The following is a 6,062-nucleotide window of genomic DNA, read 5'->3' as shown; positions in this document are numbered from 1 at the left end:
CGTTATCAAAATAAGTTCATCTAAACGAACCAAATTATTTATTGAGACTTATTTAAACACAATGACTTTAAGTTGGTCAGCCAAACACTTAAAAAAACTGAAAACAACTTATAAGTAATTTATAAGTCAATCCAAACGAACTCTTAAATAACTCACATTTTTTTTTTCAAGCTACCAATGTAAAACTTTATTCTCAACCTCAACAATCTCTTGTTTGTCCCTCCTTCGTATATATAGCACTTTCTACTTAATTAAGTGAGTTTGAGGTGTCACTTATTCAGAGATCATCTGAAAAAGAATGTTATTCTTAATCCAGATACAATACTTAAAATTGAATAAACGAGTTATTAGTTAATAGACCTTTGATGGTTTGGTGCAGAATAAAGAATTTATCTAACAGATTAATTCAGCACTAGAGAAATGGAATTTCTGCTTTACGCATGCAATATCTCGAATCATATATACATTTACAATATAATTAAAGAAAATGTCATTGGTATATATAACTAACATGTTAAAATAAGTATTTTATTTTTTAAAATGGGTCTAAAAGTGATCCTGACATTCTCAATTCTTTTTTTCTTTCTTTTCTGATTAATCCATCCATTCAAGAAAATCCCAAAATGGTAGGAGGTTTGACATTGACCCCCACCTTGTCTTATTAGAATAATTACAAGAGAGAGACATAAAACCAAACCTTCTCAAAGTGACGCCAAAAATAGAGAAGAAGAAGAACTACACAAAAGATGCAAGTATCAATTGGTTGTTCCTGAGAGGGAATGTACTGTTCTTTTAAGAACTTGACCTTCCCAGTAGAGGATCATGGTGGATTAAAGCACCATCCTAGATGTTTGCTTTTTTTGAATCTGAAAGAGGTTAGCTGAATTTTGTCAAATCTCAAAAGACCTTTATCCTTCTGCCTGAATATTGCTAGTGCATTGAGTAGAAATCGAGAAAGTCATAATGAGATCCACGTTTACATTGCTAATTACACCTTCAAAGTTAGATTTTTCCATTATCAGTATTAAAATTGTTATTTGTGTTTGCCTTAATCGTACCTATTAGAGGCTTAATCCAAGAGACTTGCCTCCAATTAAATTTTTTCTATATAATTAATAGAGGTGACATATTATACGTGGTTAATTATTTAACTATCTAATACACACTTGAGAACATGCGTAAAAAAAATTTCAAATTTTGAATTGATCGACGTGTCTAATTAATATGAACACTTTATCATATATTCAGGTGTTCAATTGAAACAATAAATCGTAATTCAAGTATTTAAATAAAATTTAAAAAGTTATCAATATATTTAGACTATTTTCAAGGATGGCTTCATATTTGTTGCATTTTTAATAAATTTTTACACATAAGCTTATATTCCTCGTATCTTAAAAATATATATCCGTCAATGGTGTCATGCCACATGCACTGCAATTACTTCACGACCAAGGCATTAGGCACCCACATTATTGGGAGAAAAAGAAAAATATTCTCAATCCCCAGAAACTATAAAATAGTGCCCAACAAATTTTATAATATGTTTCGCCAACACACGTTTCCCTTTTCATGTATATAATATAAGCCTTATTATTATTAATGGTTTTATTATATGATAGTAATAATTTCAAATTAGTTTAAAATTGATTCTTAATTTATGAACTATTACTCAAAAGTAGAGAGTCACTGACTCATGCACATGAATTTTGTAGTTGGCCCGCTGCATTGGAACATCACTTTTGATTGACTTTTCCAAAAAAAACAAAAAAAAGAAGAAGCAAATTTCAATTTGTTAGTAATATCATTCCTCTTACATATAAGCTGTCACCTTCTCATTCTTCAGGACAAGCAAGAGGAGCAAATATTCAGCCAAATTAAAGAGGTAACTTTCTGCATCTCTCATTCTATGCTTTCCACAAGAAGCTAATACATTCATAATTTGCTATCTCATGCTACATTATGTATAAATGTATGTTGCATGTGTTTTTTTATTCAAGGGCAGATATATCATATATTAGGCTTAATAAGCAGTAAAATTTTAAGACATTTTCTATTTGAGGTTAATGCTTATAATTGACGGAGATGACATATTTTATGTGATTAACTTAACTATATATAATATACGAATGAAAAAAGCGCAATTTTTTTTTGCAAAATTTGAGTCGAAAGTAGCTTATTAGAACACGTTATTAGAAGTTGAAACGTTTGATTAAAAGATGACTTAATTTGAATATTAAAATGGAATATTTTGACAAGTTTAAGGGTGACTATAGTCAATTAAACCTATATATATGTTGACAAAACATTAGGTTCTTTCCATAACAACGAACTCCATAATACATTAATTCCCCCCCCCCCCCCCCAAAATAGAATTCATCAACGAGGAATGTCATTTTAAAACTTATTTTTTCTAATTCGACCAAGAAAATTATGACTCTTTTCTACTATTTACAGATAGAAGAGAGGAGGAAAGCAGATCATTCAATTGAGATAAATGGTCATGATCAATTAGTGTTACAAACAAAGAAATCTGTAAATCAAATGTTTGATGAGAGATTTAAGAATTTGGACAATACGTGCATCAAATCCGCAACCATATTCATAGTAAATGTGGGGTTACGAAAATCAAATCCAGATGCTTATACGCCAATGCTGATCTCCATTGGTCCTTACCATCAAAGGAATCCTGAACTTGATTCCATGGAAAAGTACAAACTGTTGTACCTACAACGGTTTCTCCAGCGGAAGAGGGCCTTGATGTGGAAAGTTGCATTAGTGCATTGGAAAAAAGGAAAGATGAAGCATTAAAGTGTTATGACGATAATCTTGACAGTGATATTGTCTGTAAATTTTTGGAGATGTTATTGCTAGATGGTTGTTTTGTGGTTGAGTTTATTCGAGAGCGATGTAAAGTGGAGAAAAGAGATGACTATGACAAAATTATCAACTTTCACTGGATGATTGATCAAGTATGTCGAGATATGGTGTTACTAGAAAATCAACTCCCTTTCTTTGTCTTCACAATGCTTCATGACATGAAAAAGCATCCTACAGAAGCGAGCTTCTTGTATATGGTGAGAGAGACCTTACTAAATACTTTCCCAAAGGTGACATTTATACCTAAGTTAGAAATTGACGATTTTAATGCAGAACTAGTTGATCATTTAGTTCATGCGGTACACATGTTTTGTTGCCCATCAAAGATGAAAACTCCGAAAGCTATCAAGCAAAACGAATGTTGCAAGATAAGCTTTTGTGGAAACATTTTGCAACTAACCAGGTAAAAAAAAAAAAAAAAAAAAAAAACCAAAAACCTTAGTTTATGGCAATGCTATGACATGCCAAGCGCAACAGAACTTTATGAATCTGGAGTTTGCTTCTTAAAAATAGGATCTGTAGAAGAAGATGATGTAGATAAAACAACATTGTTTGATATCAAATTCAAGAAGGGATTATTGAAAATCCCTTGTTTCGCAATCGAAGATACAATGGAGACCTTCATGAGAAATTTGATAGCTTATGAACAACATTCTTCTGAAGCATATCCTTATTTTTCAAATTATGCACATATAATGACTCGACTTATTGGCTCACATAGAGATGTGAATTTTCTTCGCAAAAACAAAACCATCCTTACGGACCTAGGAGATGACAAAGAAGTGGCCAGCATCTTCAAGAAACTTTCAAATGGGGTGGCAATCACAGACTTCTACTACAATGAAGAATGCAGCAAATTGATTCAACATTTTGAAAAACCATAGAATCAAATGATGGAAACTTTGAGGCACAACTATTTTCAGAGTCCCTGTTGAACGTCCGATGACACCTTGCTCCCCGACCAACTAAAATACAACAGTCGCGACCTACTTTGATTCAAAAGAAAGGCGAAGGGTTTGGGCGGTTGGGTGGGGAGTCAGATCAGGCCAACGATCCTGAATGGAACAATTGGATTTTGGACTCGCCCCCGGCTACGTGTCCTTTGGACCCTTCGCCCTTGGGCAGGAGCTTCAACTGTGGCAGCCATCACACTTCTTATACTCAGAGTTAAACAAACTTTTCTAGTTTTCAGTGGTGATGTTAACAAGTAGTCTTTGTTTAATTATATAGCGTTTATGTTATATGCATAGTGAGTGTAAGGTAAGGTCTAGCCTTCTCCGTTTGTACTTATCTCAGTGAAGGATTTTTATTTTATTATTAATAAAAGACCACTAGACACACTATCTAGTAGTATAAATTCAGTGTGCTTTTGTGAAGGCAACTGAATTGCCAGTGAAGAGGCCAAGAGAGGAAGAAGAAGAACAAGAAGCAGATATGGAGGCAGCCAATAGCAGCAACAACGGTTGCAGCACCAATGACAAAGAGGAGTCATCTCCTTATATCTCTTCTATTCTACCAGGATGGTTCTCTGAGATTAGCCCCCTTTGGCCTGGGGAAGCACATTCGTTGAAGGTTGAGAAGACATTGTTTCAGGGGAAGTCTGATTACCAAAATGTCTTGGTTTTTCAGTCATCAACTTATGGAAAGGTGCTTGTTTTGGATGGTGTGATCCAACTTACCGAGAGGGATGAATGTGCTTATCAAGAGATGATTACTCATCTTCCTCTTTGTTCAATTCCCAACCCCAAAAAGGTACTGGTTATTGGAGGAGGAGATGGTGGTGTCTTGCGTGAGGTGTCTCATCATTCTTCTGTCGAACAGATCGACATATGTGAGATTGACAAGATGGTAGTTGAGGTTGCTAAACAATTTTTCCCAGATGTAGCTGTAGGATATGAGGATCCACGTGTGAATCTCTACATTGGTGATGGATTTGCATTTTTTGAAAAATGTTCCTGCGGGAACTTACGATGTTGTCATAGTGGATTCATCTGACCCTATTGGTCCAGCACAAGAGTTGTTCGAAAAGCCTTTCTTTGAATCTATAGCAAGGGCTCTTTGTCCTGGAAGGGTTGTATCTACATAGACTGAGAGCATATGGCTTCACATGCACATAATTGAAGAAATTATTGTTAATTGCCTCCAAATCTTCAAAGGCTCAGTCAACTATGCATGGACTACTATTCCTACTTATCCAAGTGGCATGATTGGTTTCATGCTCTGCTCTACTGAGGGACCTGCAGTTGATTTCAAGAACCCTATTAACCCCATTGACGACGAAAGCCATGACAAGACCTTTGGACCTTTGAAGTTCTACAACTCTGAGATTCACCAAGCATTATTCTGTTTGCCATCATTTGCCAAGAGGGTGATTGAATCCAAAGGAAAATGATGGGCACTTTTTGAAGGTTGTTATACAACGGGCCCTATAGTTATCACTGTTTTTAAATTAAAGATAATTTATTAGGTTATTTAAGCCTAAAGGAGTTGATGGAATATAATGTCCTTTGTTGATTTTGTATTGGGATACAAGTTGTCATCTTGATTTAATATTTAGTTCGTTTATCTTGAAAAAAAAAGTAGTATAAATTCGCAAAAAAGAAAGGAAAAAACTTATTGTTACAAGTAACCGCCTTATTTTTAAGATTACATATTCCACATTTTAATAAGGCTTACTTGTAGACCTATAAAAGAGTTGACTAAACTCATTCAATTTTAATTAGGTACAAATGGACTTTATAGTAATACATGAAGAAATATATTAAGCACTAGAGAAATGGAATTTTTGATTTTAAGCAAGCAATATCTCGATTATCACGCACGAATAAAATATTATGATCGATTTAATCTCCGCTTGCAAAATATCAAAATAGCTATTTAACTGTTGATTTTTGGTGATCTGAATTTTCGACACATATATACAAACGTAATGATTTATTTTTTTAACTCATCAGTGTATAAATTAGAATGTTACAACACCACTTATTCTAAGTTATGAAACAAACTCTCTTCCTCCACTATGTCTGCTCAAGATGCTCTAGCTCTGCCGAGTTCAGATCCCCTTCCCTTCCATCGAGCTTCGATGGAGGTTTAATTTTTCTCCAAATTCTTATTTCCAGTGGTACTTGGAATTTCGGCGGATCGGAGCAATCTCTTGAATAGTATTTATACTCTTCGTCTTC

The 6,062-nt window shown here is 34.2% G+C and overlaps 2 pseudogenes across 1 annotated transcript; both read left to right on the top strand.

Moving 5' to 3' along the window:
• The first annotated feature begins 2,433 nt into the window (after positions 1-2,433).
• LOC129890700 (putative UPF0481 protein At3g02645) lies at positions 2,434-4,091 on the top strand (annotated as a pseudogene).
• Positions 4,092-4,243: 152 nt separating this feature from the next.
• Positions 4,244-5,391, top strand: LOC129889474 (spermidine synthase 1-like; annotated as a pseudogene). The gene has a single exon (XR_008766919.1). The product of XR_008766919.1 is annotated as a spermidine synthase 1-like (transcript).
• The last annotated feature ends 671 nt before the right edge of the window (positions 5,392-6,062 follow it).

This window comes from Solanum dulcamara, chromosome 5 (assembly GCF_947179165.1).
Source record: "Solanum dulcamara chromosome 5, daSolDulc1.2, whole genome shotgun sequence".
Lineage (NCBI taxonomy): Eukaryota > Viridiplantae > Streptophyta > Magnoliopsida > Solanales > Solanaceae > Solanum > Solanum dulcamara.
This window is presented reverse-complemented; position numbering and strand designations above follow the sequence as displayed.